The sequence below is a fragment of the Phascolarctos cinereus genome, unplaced genomic scaffold (genome assembly GCF_003287225.1).
Source record: "Phascolarctos cinereus isolate Bilbo 61053 unplaced genomic scaffold, phaCin_HiC Scaffold_4;HRSCAF=312, whole genome shotgun sequence".
Taxonomy (NCBI): domain Eukaryota; kingdom Metazoa; phylum Chordata; class Mammalia; order Diprotodontia; family Phascolarctidae; genus Phascolarctos; species Phascolarctos cinereus.
In genome coordinates, this window is record NW_027555847.1 from 382,064,367 (window position 1) to 382,084,445 (window position 20,079).

A 20,079-nucleotide genomic window follows, 5' to 3' on the forward strand; every position below is an offset into this window, starting at 1 on the left:
CTTGAGTTTTAAAGTCTTTGTTAAGGTAAGAGTCTGCTTCCAATGTGGAGAGTGTACTGTCCCAAGCTTCAGGGTTTGTGTAGCTGTTTTCAGAGATACTTGTAGGGACCTGCAAATTTTCAGTTCTTGCAGGGTGGTATGATAAGGGGCACGGTGTTTACTTCTTTCCTGGCCTGTGACCACAAGCATTCCTTTCTGTCCCGTAACTGTGAGGAGGGGTTTCTCTCCACAGCCACTACAAGCTCTACCATGTCAGCGCTCCTCCTCACCCCAGCACTTCTGCCCAGAACTGTGACCCAGATCCAAACACGGGCAAAGCAAGAGATTCCTGCCTCATCACTGGCAAAGAGATCCCTGCAGTCCCTCTCTGATCAGCCACTGGATTCCCCCTCAGTCTGTGGGCTGGAAGCTCGGAAAGCAGCTGCCCTCCTCAGGGCCAGGCTCTTGGGGGATAGAGCTGAGATCCCGCCTTCCTCTCTGACCACCGACAGAAACAGACTTTTCCCACTGACCTTCTAAGTTGTCTTTGGCATTCGTGGATTGAGGAGTCTGGAAACCTCCACAGCTGCCTGAGATTCAGTCCTCTGAGGCCTGCTCCAGGTTTGCTGCGGCCTGTGCGCCCACGCTGCACTGAGCTGTGCCCCCAGCCTGGCGTGATACACCTTTCTGATCAATCATCCAGGTTGTCTTGGGGTGGAAATTTGTTTCACTCTGTCTTTTTGTGGGTTCTGCTGCTTCAGAATTTGTTTAGAGCCATTTTTTGTGTGTATTTGGAGGGATTTGGGGGAGAGCTCAAGGAAGTCACTGCTTTCACTCCACCATCTTGGCTCTGCCCCCCCATAGTTTCTTGAAAGATGATGCCTAGTCTCTTTTTTTGATCATGGCTTTCAGGTAGATTTTTTTTGTTTTGTTTTCATTTAGCAAGCTGTTGATTTGTTTGTCTTGATTTGCTTGCATCACTCTAATTTTTTTCAAGTGTAATATTTTTCACTTTATTTTTTTCCTTTTGGTCTGTTTCTTGTTTCACAAGATGACTAATATGGGAATATGCTTTAACTGATTGCACATGTACAACAAATCACTTAACATCTCAGAGGGAGGGGAGTGAGCGAGGAAGAAAATTTGGCACTCAAAATTTAAAAAAAAAATCAATGTTAAAAAATCTTTTTACCTGTAATTGGGGAAAAAAATGGAATACTATTCAAAAAAGAACTTGGAGTCAGGAAGACCTAGGTTTGGAATACCACCTCAAATGCTTAATAGTTCTCTGATTCTGGACAAATCACTCACCATCTTTGAGGCTCAACTTCCTGATCTATAAAATGGGAACAATAATAATACCTATCTCTTAGCATTGTTGTAGGGATCAAATAAGATTATGTTTACAAAGTTCTTTGCAAATCTTAAAAAACGCCATATAAATGAATGATTATAGTAGATAATGCATTTTTTAAAGCTTGAATTCAAGGGAGTATTATAGTAACACTAATAATGGTTAACCAAGGACTGCCAAGAAAGAACAATCCTGCCAGGTCTGCTTTAAAGCACTTCTAAGAATCATTTGTAATTAGGATATAATTGTTTTCATGCAAATAAGTAGTGCTTAAGTGTTTGAAAACAGACTGTTTTCTTCCATAAATTAAGTGCACTGCCCTCCCTCATTTCTTGCTGTTTATACCATAGATTTGCTTAGCCATCCTTTCTTCATAGTTTAGGCAAAGGTAAATCTCAGCTCAGCTTGAGCTCCCTGCAAGCAAATCACATCACTCTCATTTCTCTTCCCAGTTTTTCCTCTATTTTCTTACTTGTTTCTCAAAATCCTTTTTGAACTCTTCCATGGTCTGGGATGAACTCATAATTTTATTGCAGGCTTTGGTTGTAGGAGCTTTTACTTTGTTATTTTCTGGTTATATGCTTAGATCTTCTTTGTCACCAAAGAAAGGTTCTATGGTCTAACTTTTTTTGTGCCTTTGTTCATTCATGATCCCAGTCACTTATTTGAGGTTTAAACTATTTCAGGTAGGGGTCTGCTTCCAGTGTGAAGAATGTACTGTCCCAAGCTTCGGAGGGTTTGTGCAGCTGTTTTCAGAGATACTTCTAGGGCCCTGTAAATTTTCAATTCTTCCAAGGTGGTATGATAAGGTGTAAGGTATTTACTCCTTTCCTGGCCTGTGCTCTTGTCTATGAGTGACCACAAGCACTCTTTTCTGCCTTGGAACTGTGAGGAGGATTTTCTCTTCACCACCACTACAAGCTCCACCACACCAGCCTCCTTCTCACACCAGGACCACCACCCAGAACTGTGACCCAGATCCAAGTATGGGCAAAGCAAAAGAATACTGCACCAGAAAAGAGATCCCTGCAATTCCTCTCTTATCAGCCACTTGATTTCCCCTCAGTGTATGGGCAGGAAACTCTGGAAGCAGCCACTGCTCTAGGGTCACAGATAGATACTGGGACTGTGACCAAGCTTCTCTCTCACCAGTGACAGACTTTCCCTACTGACCTAATTTGTCTTTTGCATTTGTGGGTTGAGAAGTCTGGAAACTGCCACAGCTGCCCGTGATTCAGTCCTCTGAGGGCTGCTCCAGAATTGCTGAGGCCTGTTTTGCTTACATGCCCAGGCCAAGCTGCATTTCTCTCTTCACCTGCCATGATGTATCTTTCAGATCAACCAACCATCCAGGTTATCTTGGGCTGGAAATTTGTTTCACTCTGTCTTTTTGTGGGTTTTGCTGCTTCAAAATTTGTTTAGAGCCATTTTTACAGGAATTTGGAGGGGATTGGGAGACAATTCAAACAAGTCACTGTTTTTACTCCAAAAGAATTCTTTAAAATTAGAATTGGCCAAACAGAAAAGGAGTTACAAAAACTCACTGAAGAAAACAATTATTTAAAAACCTGAATTGGGTAAGTAAAACCTAATGACTCCATGAGATTTCAAGAAATAATAAAACAAAATCAAAAGTATGGAAAAAATGACAAAAATGTGAAATTTTTCATTGGAAACACAACTGACCTGGAAAATAGATCCAGGAAAGATCATTTAAGAATTATGAAACTATATGAAAGCCATCATCAGAAAAAGTGCCTGAACATCATACTTCAAGGAATTATCAAGGAAAACTGCCCTGATATCCTAGAACCAGAGTATAAAATAATAATTGAAAGAATCCAGCAATCACCTCCTGAAAGAGATCCCAAAATGACAACTCTCTGGAGTATTATAGTAAATTTTCAGAAATCCCAAGTCAAGGAGAAAATGTTGCAAGAAACAAGAAAGAAATAATTCAAATACTGTGAAGTCATAGTCAGGATTACACAAGGTGTAGAAGCTTCTACGTTAAAGGATTAGAGGATTTCTGAAGGGCAAAAGAGCTAGGAATACAATGAAGAGTCACCCTACCCAGAAAAACTGAATACAATTTGTCAAGGGAAAAGTGACATTTAATGAAATGGGATGTTCAAATATTCCTGATGAAAATGTCAGAGCTGAACCATAAAAATGTAAACACAAAAGAGAAATCATAAGGAATTCCGTAAGGTAACATTATTTGTATTCCTACATGGAAAGATGTTACTTATGCCTCCTAAGACCTTTATTATTTGACCTAACAACACTTGTACTAAGTTGGTATGCCAAAGAGATTTAAACAAAAAAGAAAAGAAAAGAAAGGGACCTGTATATAAAGACATATTAGTTGAAGCTTTTTATGGTAACAAATAATTGTAAATTTAGGGGATTCCAATAAATTGTGGAATGGCTGAACAAGGTGTGGTATATGATTGTGATGGAATATTATTGTCCTATGGGAAATGATGATCAGGATGTTCTCAGAAAAACCTGGAGTTACGTCTATTGATGCAAAGTGAAATAAGAACTATGAAGACATTATATACCATAGCAAGATTATATGATCAACTGTGAATTACTGTTATTTTCAGCAACACAATAATCTAAGATAATTTTGAAAAAATTATGATGAAAAATGCTATCCACCAGCAGAGAAAGGACTGATGGAGTCTGAATGAAGACTTTTTTTTTACTTCATTTTTCTTGCATTTATTTTTGTTTGCATTTTCTTTCACAATATGACTGATAAGACACATTTTGCATGACTGCATATGTATAACCCATATCAAATTGCTTGCTATCTCAGGGAGGGAAAAGGAGAGGAAGGGATGGAATTTTAGAATTTATTTTTTTAAATATTAAAAAAATAGTTTTTATATGGAATTAGAAAAATAAAATATTTAAATGTCAAAAAAGAATACTTGAAAAAATGAGTTTACTCTTTCCTCTAATCTAAAAAGCCTATCAAATGATTTATAATTTGCCAAGTGCTTTCTGTGCTCTCTATATAGTCTTTCCAAGGATACCCTTGTCCCAAACTACTACTACTTTCTAAATCAAAAAAGTCTGAAGTGGTCCACATTAATTCCTTTTCATTCCTCTAATGATTGAAAATGCATTTCTAGAGCCCACCATAGCCAAATAGTAAACAAAAATTACAAGCTGAAACAGACCACAATTTTCCAGAGGCATGGTATCAAGTATGCACTTGAACAATATAAAAAAATAACATTTTATCACAGACAAACCCTAAAACTTCAATTTTGTGACAAAAGAATCAATGTCATATATTGAAAGTTCCAATATTACACCTTGCAGTTCAAGTGTCCACCCAGAAAGACTGAGAAAAATCTTTGAATTTAATTGTTCAGTACATTACAGTCAATTCTATACTTGAAAGCATGTTTACCAGATCACATTAAATGTCATTTTTAAAAGGAAAAGAACAATCAAAGAAAAGTCTATACTCTTCAAAATGTGAATTATAATGCCCTAAACTAATACAATATCCCACTGAGTATTCCCTAGTATCATTTATGGTCTCAGTGGAAGGGTCTTCTCAAAATAGAATTCTTACTGTGATAGATTACTGGACCTATCTTTTCCATAACTTTAACTTAATTATATGTGTATATGTACATATAAAGTGTGTTCCAAAAGCATTAGTAAAATTTCAAGCTCTTAAACTTTGATGTATTACTTAGTATATATTGTTATATGCAACATATTTATAATATATAATATGCACACTGCATAACTATTCTATAGATGATGAATGTATTATGTAATTATTCATAAAAATATTTATTATTTTATTGTATTATGTATACAATAAATGATTGATTGATATGTTTCTTTGGCTTTTGGCCATACACAGATGAAATGCCCCCTACTATATTTTTGCAAGTGTCCTCTAATAATAAAGAACTAGCATGTCAGCTATAAGAGAAGTATAGAACATGGAAAGAATGTTAGATTTGAAATCAAAACACCTGGATTGTCATCTCAGCTCTTCCACTTGGGACATGTAACTGTAGGTAAAACTCAAATTTTCTAGTCCTTCATTCACTCATTTGTAAAATGACTTTGGATGAGACACCTTTTAACTTCATTGCTTGATCTAGATTCTATGATTCTATAAACTCACTTCCATTGGATATCTTAAGCACAAAGGTTGAGTATTAGGAATTCATTTCCTTGTCCAACTAGGGTTATAGCTCTGGTCTGAGAGTTTATATTTGATATAAAAGTTATCCATTTTTGCTGGTGGGTCAGTCCCCTTGTATTATTTCTTAGGCTACTTTTTCCCTGAAAGGAAACAAATTTGTCCCTGACACTTGATTGCCTCAAGGATCTAAGGCTCAAACTTGGCCTTCCTTTACCTGGTTTACTGGTGGGCTCTGGTGATATTGACATGTACTTCCAGATCATGTGAGGACATAAAAAGTCCTTACCACATAGGATCAAGGAACTTAAGTGTTTATGTTCAACCCAATATCTTATACATTAACATATTCTGCCCTTCTGAATAGAAGAGTTTCCATATCATGAAGATGAGGTCAATGTCTAACAAAATAAGTGCTGGGATATTCTTATTAATATTCTTTTTATGCTATTACTGTGTCTTCTTTTGTTAAATATTGATTGACCCACCAATTCTGTCTCAACATTGAAACTGTCAGACCTGCCACCAACAGTAGATTTGTACTGCCAAGAGATAAATAGAATTACCAATTCATGACTTCCAGCTTCTTTAACAGACCCACACTAACCTCTTTCCACATATTTTATCCAGCAAAATTCCAACATTCATAAAACACTAAATTATGATGAAGAAATACAATTTTTAAAAAAACATAGTAAATATTTCAAGGCAAAATTTGAAAAAAAAAAAAGCAATCAGAAATTTCCAGTCAACAATAGTGGGCTATTAGTTAAGCCAGTGCCAGAACAGATGAATAACCTGACTGCCTTTCAAATCCACCAAAGATTAGATGGACATGTAAAACCTATAAGTATAACCTAAGTATGGAGGGTCACAGCAAGAATAGAGTAGTCCTCCAAGAAACTTCCAGGGTGATCAGAAAGCCTTGGGATATTTGACATCAACAGCAGGGACTTTAGGAATGCTAAAAATCCCATCCACCACTGGGGTCTGGAAATAGATTCATAGATTATTAGACTTAGAGAATCTCATAATTTGAAGGACGCCTACTTTGACCTACACCTGACTACGAGTCCTTTCTGTGAGAATACATGAGTTTGACATATAGTTCTGCAACTTACTGTCCTTAGGCAAATCATTTAACATTTTTGAGTCTCAGGTTCTCTTCTATAAAGTCTAAGGTTGGAACGAAGTGACCATAAAGCTTCCTTCTGATAATGAATTCCTATAATACTAAGTTTATAAATCTTTCTCTTCTTCTTTTGGGAAATGATAATAGTGATTCTGGTGAAAAGACTCACCAGGAAGGCCTCTAAGCTTTAAAATACTTCTCCAGGTTCTCTAACCTTCAGAATTTTTTTTTTGAAATGAAACCATTTCTCAATTAAAATGAAAGCATTCTCTAGAGGTTTAGACCACAAATCAAGCTTAGCTAAGAAGGAATTACTTTAGTGAAAAAAAAAATCAACATAAAGCAACTTCAGATCAAACAAGACTGAAATGATGAGAGTTCCAGTGGAAGTGAGGCATCAGGAAAGAGAGGCATAATATTTAAACTTTAATGTTCTGGAGCAGTGGTTTTCATTAATAGTTTGCATTTCCACAATGGTCCAATGAGCTAATACTAAGAAAAATAATAATGTTAATTTAAGAGTAAATTATTGTAAAGAATATTATGGATAGCATATTAAATTACTCTAGAGGTTTATGACAAGTTTTTTTTTTCTTTGTTGAAAAAGGGTTCTTGGCATTCCTAAAAGACTATAAAACTGTGCATACTCTTTAATCCAGCAATACTGCTACTAGGTCTTTGTCCTCAAGAGATCATGAAAAAAAGAAAAGTATATACATGTACAAAAATATTTATAGCAGCTCCTTTTGTGGTGGCAAAGAACTGAAAATCAAGGGGATGTCCAGCAATCAGGCAATGGCTGAACAAGTTGTGGTATGTGAATGCAATGGAATACTATTGAAATGGTAAGCAGGCAGACTTCAGAAAAATCTTGAAAGACTTATATGAACTGATGCTGATGAAGTGAGAAAACTAGGAGAACACTGTACACAGTAATAACAACATTTTGCAATGATCAACTATGATAGATTTAGATATATTTAACAATACAATGATCCAAGACAATTTTAAGACTCATGATGGAAAATGCTATCCACACGCAGAGAAAAAATTATGGAGTCTGAATATAGATTGAAGCATATTATTTTCACTTTTGTTTATCTCTTCGTTTTTCCCTTTGTTGTGATTATTGTTTCACAACATGACTAATGTGGGAATATGTTTAAAATATTGTCATGTGTAGCCTATATGAGATTACTTGCTGTCTTGGGGAGGGGAGAGGAAAGAGAGGTAGGGAGAAAAATGGGGAACTCAAAATCTTATAAAAATGAACTTTAAAAACTATCTTTAAGTGTAATTGGAAAAAATAAAATATTAAGTTCAAAAAGAAAAAGGGTACTTGGAACAACAATTAAAAAAAACAGAATTACTGAACTAGAAGAAAAGGTAGGTCTGTGATGAGTATCTCATACCTTGGTAAGGGAATTTGAGGTGAGAAGAGGACAACATGTAGAATTTGAAGATTTGTGAACCAGAAGAAAGTGTCACAACATTTAGAAGAAATGCATAGAAAGCGGGGTAGAAAGGCAGCACTAAATTCCTTCACTGGCTCTGCCTTGATAACTAGAAGCCTCAACTTTCTATGTCTCCACTATTTCTCCTCCAGTAACTTTTTAACAAATATCGATCTTTAGGAGATTAGATACACACACAAATGCACACGTACATGCACACACACATGCATACATACATACATATACACACATACATGCACACATACATGCATGCACATATACCCCCATACACATACATATGTATGTATGCATGTATGTATTTGCATATGTATATGTGTATATGTATACACACATACAAACACATATACATCTGTCTGTGTGTGTATGTGTGTGTGTGTGTGTGTGTGTATACAAATTTCTCTGGTACCTTAAAGTATTTCAATTGAGACAGCTTTTGGCCTGGGATTAGGAGGTGATTTTGCTTTTCCTCATTTGTTTATTTTGGAAATGCAATTACAACATTAGGGATGCAAATTTGGAGAATATAATAGGTAGTTTTATAGACTGAGCAATCAGCTGTAGGCTACCAATGAGTGCTTGATAAGCATTTTCAAAATTAAGTGCTTTGTTCCAGAACTTGAAGAATAGCACAATGAACATGATGAATCAGATTTGTAATAGAATAGAGTTATAGATTAGATTATAATTGATTTTCATTTTTAATTTGGCAAATATTTTCTTGACAAATTATATGTGGGGGAGTTCATTCACTATATGGATTGAAAGGCAAGACAATTCAATGCAATGTCAAATATTTTTGATAATGATGTTTCTTAGGAAAACCAGGAAGCTCCATCTATACTAATTAGTGTTTCAGGAACTGAGTCTAAAATCTCTCTCTCTCTCTCTCTCTCTCTCTCTCTCTCTCTCTCTCTTTCTCTTTCTCTGTGTCTACATACACACACACACATACATACACACATATGTATATATGTACATATGTTCATGTATATATGTGTATGTATGCTTGTGCATATCTGTATATGTATGTGTGTATGTATGTGTGTCTGTGTGTGATAAAATCTATTATGCCCAGGGTGCACATCAATCCAGCTTAATGGCCACTTGAGGTGTAGGACCACCTGGAGAATCTTAATAATGCTTTGCAATTTGGATCATATCCTAGCATTTTCACAGTGCTTTCAGATCCATTATATAGGGGCAGATAGTGGTGCAATGGATAGAGCTTTGGCCTGGAAGTCAGGAGCACCTGAGTTTAAATCTGGCTTCAGACAATTGACACTTAGTAGCTGTGTGACCCTGGGCAAGTCACTGAACCCCTGTTGCCTCAGCAACAACAAAAAAAGCAAAAACAGATCCATTATATACTTTCATACAGTAGTCTTTTCGTGGCTGTAGGTGAATACTATTGTTCCCAGTTTATAGATGAAGAAAGAGAGGAAATAATTCCTTTCCCATAGGTTATACAGCTGGTTGGTAGCAGAACCAAATTCAGCACTCAGGTGTCTGAAAACCTAAATGAATGCATTTTAATTTATTATACCATGTTGCCTCCTTCGAGAGCTTTTAGTAAGCCGCTTTTATTTACACCCATGTCAAGTTCTGGTTTCATAAAACACAAACTTTAATCCAGCTTCCAATGTTTACACCACATAGATAACAAGGATGATTTTCTGGTCTTTGCACATCATCATTTCAAAGTACAGGACAGGGAGGGAGGGAGGAAGGGAAGTGGGGGAAAGAGGGAAGAAAAACATTTCACATATTTTGCTAATTTCTCTAATTGACACATGGTTTGTGGAACTCCGTCAAGTAACACCAAATACCAACTAAAGTATGATTTCTTTCATGCTTTACTATTTATATTATGCCACAAGTCTTTTTCTTCTATAAATATAGACATTTGAGGTATTTGATCTTGTGAAGAAGTAATATGATTAGAGAATTGACTTGGCAGTAAAAAAACTTTTGTGTCTATCTTGTCTATTATTTCATTGTTCTTTAACAATGTGAGTCACTTTACTTTTCTAAGTATAGTTTTTACATAAGTAAAGTCAAAATAAGAGTACTGGACTTCATTGTCTAAAGGTACTTTTGAACCAAAGAAAATTATGATCCTCAGACTGTCTTCTCCTCTGCACTGGCTGAGACTCTGAGAGTAATCTATAGTTGGAATTCCACTAGCTTTTTCTTTGTCATTCAGTGAGAGTAGCCAATCTCATTTTGTACAGACAATAGTTTGCTTTTCATTCAGATCACCTTCATCCTGTGACCTTGAAGGAGACCTACTCAATAATATGGTCAGGAATTACACATACAAAACTGGTCTGTTCCAAAAAAGACATTTTGTTCCGAGAACTCAAAAGTTGGTTCTAAGATTACTTAGCAATTACAACTTTTTAAATGTCCTAAAATAGTCAGCTACCTTTCTATAATCCTAAATGAGGAAACTTCTTTCAGAAGATTTAGTAAAGCAATTAACAAATATTTAGTGATCAGCTACTCGATTTTTAATACTTTCTTAGGTATTGTGGGATATATAAAGTTGCTCTCATGGAGCTTATTATGTAGTTGGAAAGATAAGCCACTGGCATGTGGAAAAATTACAATAAATAGTGAGATTTAAGAACTGCCAAATATGTGGTAGAAATTTTGTATTCTACAAGAATTCAAAACAAGGAGATATCATTATGAGCTTAGTGACTAAGGAAGGCAACATGAAGGAGGTGGAATTAGAACAGTGTTTAGTAGGATTTATGTAGTATTTAAGACAGAACATGGCAAGCCAAGGGGGATTTTATAAGCAAAGGGGCAGAAGTGTTCACAAATATTTGAAGTGCTGACTTTTAAAATGGGATGTGGATTTGTTCTATGTTATACTAGTGTTAGATTCTCAACTACAAAGAAATAGGGAAAGAAGGAAGCTCATCTTTGCTCACAATGTGAAAGAACTTTAAAAACTTTGAACTTATAAGATCAATATTATAAAAATGCAAAATATTGAGAACTATTATAAATTAGGAAAAATCAAATAAGCAGAATCAAGAGGTAAAAATTATATGATACAAGAAATACTGTAAAAATAATCACATTTGAAAGCAATAAGAACTATGATCAATACAATTAATTGTATAGTTCAATAAAAGTCAATCAATATCAATAAAAGTTATCAATACAATTCATGATTCCAAAGAACTGGAAATAAAACAAACTATTTTAAATATGTTGACACATTTATCATCTACAATAAGACGTCTATTAGAAGAATTTCTTTCTTTTTTTGTTCCAATGAGAGAGGGGTGAGAATAAGAGGAAATATTTTTGTTAGTTGATTTAAAATACTTATCTGAGGAGTGCTATATGCATTAAATGTCTGCAATTTCAGATGAGATCATTATCTTATAAGTTTTACACAACCATTTTACTTACAAAAGACCTCCCACAATGGGGGAATGCTTTGTAAGTTTCTGTAATGTAAAAACAAAAAATATCAATATTTTATTTAAAAAAAAATTGAACTGCCCAAAAAATGTGATACCTTCGAATGAGACAGCATCACTGAAAGTCTTTGAGTAGAGTTTATATGATAGATTGTCAGGGAAATTTTAGAAAAAATACTTGGACTAGATGGTAGATTTGGCCAGATGACCTCTAAGTCTCTTTCAATCCTAAGATTCAATGACTTTTAACATATCAGTTATATTTGTAGGACAGAGTAAAACAGTTTGACTAGAGTGAGTGATGAAAATGGTAAAAATAATAAAATGGATTATGTTTCTCATCCATTAAACAGAAAATTTTGAGCTTAAATTTTCTGTTTGACATTTTTGGTCACAGATGTAACGATGACCCGTTAACACTGACATATAATATCTATCCTTGAATTAGATAGTTTAGACTCTTCTAAGATAAGCTAGTTTGTTTTTCTTGGAGAGAGTCTAAAGATGATTGTCTCATTTTCATTACATTCAATTTCATTGTAAATCACATTATCGATTTTTTTCTGGAGAGGAGGAATGAATTCTTATTAAAATACAGTAAATGATTCAGTATCATTGGGAAACTAACATATTAGAGAGAAAAAAGCAGTGGATTGAATATCTGATTTTGAGACTTTTCTGTCTTATTATCAGCATCACTCACCTTACAGTGGAGCAGCCATGGGTTTAATATCATTATTGGTGAGATCTCAGCCAGGCTCATAATATCTTGAAAAGCCCTAGCAATGTTCTTTTCCTCCCTGGTTCAATTGAATTTCCAGTCTGTTCCACCTTGTCACAATCCTTGACCATTCAACAGTACCTTCCTTCCTTCTCCCTCTTTTCTTTTATGTTTTGTTATTCCTTTTTAGAATATAAACTCACTAATAGGCACTGTCTTTTTCTTTTATATTTGTATCCTTAGGTCTTAGCAGTATCTAACAGACACTTTCTCTGTCTCCCTCTCTCTCTGTGTCTGTCCATCTCTCTCTCTCTCTCTCTCTCTCTCTCTCTCTCTCTCTCTCTCTCTCTTTCAATTTTACCAGTCCTGAAGAAGAAAATTATATCCAGTCCCATCTTTTGGTCTTTCATTACTGCTTTTATCAACCTTACAGAACATATATATCCCATTCTTATCCTGTTCCTTCCACTGTGCCCTCTGAAATTCCTATTCTTTAATGAACAAATTGCCCTTTGTTTTTGGAAACTGTCCTCACAACTTTTTCTTTTTTTCCCATATACTAATACTTATTTTTCCGATCTCCCCCAATGACACCCCTTGTGTATCCTCTATAACAATGGCTGTAAACTATCACCTCTCCCCACTGAACTCCAAGTGTTGTTCCTAAAAGTTGAATTTGTGACAACTAGGTGGCATAGTAGCCAGAGAACTAATCCTGGAATCAGGAAGATTTGAGTTCTAACACAGCCTCAGATACTTAATACTTGTCTGATGCTTATAACGTTAACTTCTTTCTGCCTCATATTTCACAACTGTAAAATGGAGATCATAACAATATCTATCTCACAATATTGTTGCAAGGATAAAATATGAAAATATCTCTAAGGAGCTTAGTATAGTCTCTGTCACATAACACGCACATAATAAAAGCTAATTCCCTTCTTCCCCTTGCTAGTGTGCTAGTCTTGTGACTGCAAAGACCTATGTTTAAATCCTGTTTCTGACACACTATGTGACCAAAGGCAAATCTCTTAATGCCTCAGCACTTTAGGTAATTTTCTTAGACTTCAAATTACGGATCAGTGGTGGGAGTTTCCAAAGCAGCTCTATGCATGAAATAACAGATCTGAATAAAGCAGTTCAATCCATTTATTTACCATTTTTAATCATATTCAATTCTAATTTCATTAATTCACTTAGTACACTTGTTGTTGGGTCATTTTAGTCATGTCCAACTTTTTATGATCTTATCTGAAGTTTTGTTTTTTGTTTTGTTTTGTTTTACAAAGATACCAAAGATGCTTGCTATTAATTTCTCCAGCTCATTTTACAGATGATGAACTGAGGTAAACAGTTAAGTGACTTGCCAAGGGTTATACAGCTAGTATGTATCTGAGGCCAGATTTGAACTCAGGAAAATAAAGCCTCCTGGCTTCATGGCTGGCACTCTATCCCACTCTCTCCACTGCACCATCTAGCTGCCCTTCACTTAGAGCACACCAATTTCCAAATATTTCTCACTCAGCAACTCTCATTATACTTTTTTTCCCCAATGCCATTTTAAATGTTTTTAATTATTTACACCAGCATCTTATTTTACCTCTCTCAATATTACACTTGCCATCATCTGGTGACAACAGTTTGAACCAGTTCTTTACTCTTCTTCTCAATAAATATCCACCACAAACATGGGGACTCTTACAACCCAGCTATATACATAAGGCACTCAAGTATAGATCCTGGACAGCTGTGGTAGGAATAGGGAAACCTGGTCCTTAGATAACAAAATAGCTAAGAAAGGGTACAAAAGGGTAATTTTATGTTAGTGGAATGGAATTTAAGAACATTTTTAATGTTCATAGAATTTTCTTTACTAAGGTGACCTAGTACTTTCCCAATTTTTAGAGCTAAGAGAGGGATATAGATTCACTATCTTATTTATGAGTTGCATTATTAGCTCAGATGATACTGGCTTTAGAACTAAGCCCTTCTCATGGACTTAGATTTAAGGAGGAAAGGAACAAGCATTTATTAAGTACTTTCTCTGTTTCAAACACTGTTCAAATTTCTCTACAAATATTACCCCATTTGAACCTCACAACAACCCTCTGAGGTAGGTGCTATTATGAGCCTCATTTTACAGTCAAAGAAACTAAGGAAGACAGAGGTTTAGTCATTTATCCAGGTTCACACAGTAAATTTCTGAAGTCCAGCTTTAACTCAGGTCTTCCTGACTATAGGGATGGCATCATATATGCTATGTCACCTTGTTGTTTCACCATGTTCAGTGGAAAAAAACCCCAAACTAGTAGCTTAAAATACTATGATCATAGTCTTGATCCTATTATTTACCAACTATGTGACAATAGGCAGGTTATTTAACCTCTGAGGCTCAATTTTCTAATCTCTAAAATGGTGATCCTTGATACAAATTATATGCTAATCCAATAGCTAACAGGATCATAGGATTCAATAAGAGTTTTGTTAAAGAAGTTTCTGATAATGTAAAGGGCTATATAAAGTATTATTAGAACTAATTCAACCTTCCTATCCCCCTCCCCCATTCTAGTACCTAAATGCTCAGGCAGGAGAGACACATTGTAAGGTTGTTATTCATATTGTTTCCAATCAATGGCAGGATGCACAGCAAACTACATCTAGGGAAGATAAATGTGAAGAGTGAGAAAGTGGCAAAGACAGATGGTGAATATTCACTAGGCAGGATTTCATAAAATTGGAAGGGAGTACTTGCCTTCCTATTACATCTCTGATTGGAATATATACATCTTAAACAGGAGAGTTAAGAGAGAAATCTCCCTGAAAGCTAGAAATTACTCATAATGACCTGTTTTGTAAGGTAACAAGAGGCAGCGTATTGTAGGGTATAAGGAAATGACCTCACAGTTGGAAAATCTAGGGCCAAATCTAGCCTCAAACATTTATTGGCTATATTACTTTGGTCAAGTAAGTAAATTTCTCAGGGCCACAGATATTCTACAAAATACTAAGATGTAGAAAAGGAGTAAACCTACACTCTTAGAGTTCCCTTATTTAGCAGTTCCTTGTATCACTGAAATCACATTACTCTTCTCTGTATCTTTAATGAGATATTACTTTAAAATATCAACTTAGCATTTTATTGTACATTGTCTTATATTACTCACTAATTTCTACATGTATTTCAGTACCTTATCTTCTGAATCAGATGCAAAACTCCTTGAGAGCAACAACCATGTCTGTCCTTTCTCATAAATATTATAAAACCTAGAATACAGATGCATAAATATTCTAAAGGATCTTTAAGATCATCTAATACAAACACACACAATACAGAGAGTCTCTTTACAATATCCCTAGCAGGTTCTCATCCAGGTTTTCCTTGAGTTCTCCTAGTGTCAGGGACTTCAATACCACAGAAGACATCCCATTCCATTTCCAAATAACTCCATTTGAAAGTGGTTGATAAATATACACGACTAAAATAATTTTATAGAAAGAAGAAAAAGAAATCAAATCAAAATGAAAAAAAGACCAAGCGTGACCTCAAATAATAGTTGAGAAAATGCTCCTCCATCCCTTCAGTGCATAAATAGGGGACAATGTATATCAACTGCTGTATATATATATATATATATATATATATATATATATATATATATATATACATATATATGTATATGTGTGTATATTATGATTTAGTCTATTTAAATTAAATAATTTTCTTCCTTTTTCTTAACAAAAATTTTGTTACAGATCTCATTGTGTAGGAGTAAGGAGAGAAGGAAGATTCAGAAATGAAAATAATGTAAAAGCCATAAACTTAGACAAAATCTTTAAGTTATTCAATTTATATGGCCTCTGAACTTCTAGTTATTTTTACAATTTAGTTCTTTTAAAGTCATATATGATCTTTAAAATCCTTCTTGCACTTATTAGTCCTCCATCTATTTTAGAAGGTTGTCTTAATATCTTTTCTAATTCTTCTCCTCCCTTGGGAAAATATTCTTATTTTCTTTAATGATTCATTCCTAAAATGCTATAGTTTACCATCCTTGTCATATTCCTCTGAACATGCTAGTCTGTCAATGTCTCACTTAAAGTATAATACCTAAAACTGAAAACAATAATCCATTTTATATGAATTGCTAAGTCACTACCAGAGGTAGGGAGCCTGTGACCTCCAGGCCACATGTTACCTTCTAGGTCTTCCAGTATGGCCTTTTGACTGAGTCTGAATTTTACAGAACAAATCCTTTTATTAATGGGATTTGTTCTGTGAAGTTTGGATTCATTTAAATGGATGCACCTGAGGACCTAGAGGGCCACATATGGCCTTGAGGCTACAGGTTACCACCCCTATGACCTAACCTTTTGTGGTTGATTGTTTTGAAGATATTTTATTTTTCTTTCTGCCCAATGTATTCTTGTTAGTTTGGATTTGTAATTCCAAGCCCATAAAGAATAAAGTTTTTGAATTCTGACACTCTCATTCGATATATTGCTGTTGCTTTCAGTTTGTGGCATCTCTTAATTTGATAAGTATGCCTCCTATGATTTCATCTCAATTTTTTATTTAATAAAGTTTAATGGCACAAAACCCAGAATACAGCTCTGTAGCATAGAGCTGATGATCTCCTTGCTGGTTGAGATTGACCATTAATCAACCCTCCAGGTGTCGTTTTCAATAAACCTTGTAAAAATTGAATTGAATCAAATTGAGTTAACTAACACTGAAAGAACAATTCATTTTGAGGAGACATGTAAAGGATATTGTAGAAGTAGAGATTATAGAGGGAAAAAAGGGAATTATTCTCTAATATTCTCTAGGTACACATTATTCACTGGTAAGCATTAATAAATTACATGTGCACAAGACCTCTCTAAAGCATATTAGAATCATGTAATGTTTATGGGAATAAACCATATAGTCATTGTGCAAATAATGTTTTTCAATCACTTGGTGTTTAGGAAAAGTGTTCAAATAAGATTCAAAATAGTGAAGCAAAAGCTTAGTATATATATATATATATTTTTTTTTGCAGCAGAATAAGAATGATATGCAAGAACAAACTTAAAGTATCTTAGACTTGGAAGGAATTTCAGGAATCATCTTTTCTATCCCATGTTTGAAACTTGAATTTCCTTTTTAATTTCCCTGATAGAGCATCATCTTAACTCAACTTTAATATTCAAGTGACTGATAATTCATTATCCATTGCAGTAACTGACTCCTATTTATGTTGAACCAAAATATGTTTTGTCGCAATTTTCTTCTATTGGTCCCAATTGTTTTCTTAGATCAAACAGAAAAAAGTATAAAGCTACATCCATCTACATCTAACCCTTCAGATATTAAATGAAAACAACAACAACAACAACAGACTAGTCCGCCCTCAACCCCTAATGCCGAGAACACAAAGAAACTTTCCTTCATGCAAATCATCTTAGTCAACTACACTTCTTATAACATGGTTTAAGTCCCCCCCTAACATTCTGATTGCCTTTTGTACACACTCCACTTTCTCAAACTCCATTATAAAATGTAATATTTGTATTTGAAGATATTACAACTGATGTGATCCAAATAGATTATAATGCAATGGGTCTAGCACATCACTTGATCTCTGACAAATAATTCTTTTAATCCAATGTTCCATTAGTTTCTTTTGAAATGAATAGTTGGTTTTAAGTAGAGGAATTTTTATTTATTTTTATTTAATTTCTTGTAATTACATTTGACTCATCTTTCCAGCTTCCTAAGATCTTATTGCATACAAATTCTGTCATCCATTGTATTAGTTATTCCTCCTACCATATCAAAATTTGATGAGTATATAATTTATGTCATTATTCAAATCCTGAATAATGTATATCCTCTATGGACTCAGTGTGGTCTGTGACACAATGTTGGAGACAACTTCCCAGTTTAAATTTTGGATTTATTTAACCACGTTTCAAACAAACTAACTAGTTCATCTAGTTTTTCCAAATCTTTCACATGATCATGTGACAAAAGAAAGTGTGTTACAATGGAAAGATTACTAGGCCTAGAATCAGAGTTTATGTGTTCAAATACAAATTTTGATTTAAAAATAATACTAGAAACTCAAGAAAAAACCCCTAACCTTTATGGGCTTCAATGTCATATCTTAAAAGTCAGGGGGTTTAGGGCGGAGCCAAGATGGCGGAGTGAAAGCAGTGACTTGCTTGAGCTCTCCCCCAAACCCCTCCAAATACACACAAAAAATGGCTCTAAACAAATTCTGAAGCAGCAGAACCCACAAAAAGACAGAGTGAAACAAATTCCCATCCAAAGACAACCTGGATGATTGATCAGAAAGGTGTATCATGCCAGGCTGGGGACACAGCGCACCACAGTATGGGCACGCAGGCTGCAGCAAACCTGGAGCAGGCCTCAGAGGACTGAATCTCAGGCAGCTGTGGAGGTTTCCAGACTCCTCAATCCACGAATGCCAAAGACAACTTAGAAGGTCAGTGGGAAAAGTCTGTTTCTGTTGGTGGTCAGAGGAAGGGGGGTCTCAGCTCCATTCCCCAAGAGCCTGGCCCTGAGGAGGGCAGCTGCTTTCCAAGCTTCCAGCCCACAAACTGAGGGGGAATACAATGGCTGATCAGAGAGGGACTGCAGGGATCTCTTTGCCAGTTCTGAGGCAGGGATCTCTTGCTTTGCTCATGTGTGGATCTGGGTCACAGTTCTGGGCAGCAGTGTTGGGGTGAGGAGGAGCGCTGACATGGTAGAGCTTGTAGTGGCTGTGGAGAGAAACCCCTCCTCACAGTTACAGGACAGAAAGGAATACTTGTGGTCACAGGCCAGGAAAGGAGTAAACACCTCGCCCCTTCTCATACCACCTTGGAAGAACTGAAAATTTGCAGGTCCCTACAAGTATCTCTGAAAACAGCCACACAAACCCCCGAAGCTCGGGACAGTACACTCTCCACATTGGAAGCAGACTCTTACCTTAACAAAGACTTTAAAACTCAAGTAATTGGCCAGCATCATGAGCAAGCAGCGCAAAAAGAGGCAGACTATATTATCTAACTTTGGTGACAAAGAAGATCAAAATATGCAACCAGAAGAAAACAAAATCAAACCTCCTACATCCAAAGCCTCCAAGAAAGATATGAATCATTTCCAGGCCTTGGAAGAGCTCAAAAGGGATTTTGAGAAGCAAGTAAGGGAAGTAGAGGAAAAACTGGAAGAGAAATGAGAGTGATGCAAGAAAATCATGAAAAACAAGTCAACAGCTTGCTAAAGGAGACCCAAAAAAATACTGAAGAAAATAACACCTTAAAAACAAGCCTAACCCAAATGGCAAAAGAGGTCCAAAAAGCCAATGAGGAGAAAAATGCCCTAAAAAGGAAAATTGGCCAAATGGAAAAGGAAATCCAAAAGATTACTGAAGAAAATACTTCCTTAAAAATTAGGATAGAGCAATTGGAAAACAGTGACTTTATGAGAAGTCAAGACACTGTAAAACAAATCCAAAAGAATGAAAAATTAGAAAACAATGTGAAATATCTCATTGGAAAAACAACTGACCTGGAAAATAGATCCAGGAGAGAGAATTTAAAAATTTTGGACTATCTGAAAGCCATGATCAAAAAAAGAGCCTAGACATCATCTTTCAAGAAATTATCAAGGAAAACTGCCCTGATATATTAGAACCAGAGGGCAAAATAGAAATTGAAAGAATCCACGATCTCCTCCTGAAAGAGATCCCCAAAGGAAAACTCCTAGGAATATTGTAGCCAAATTCCAGAGTTCCCAGGTCAA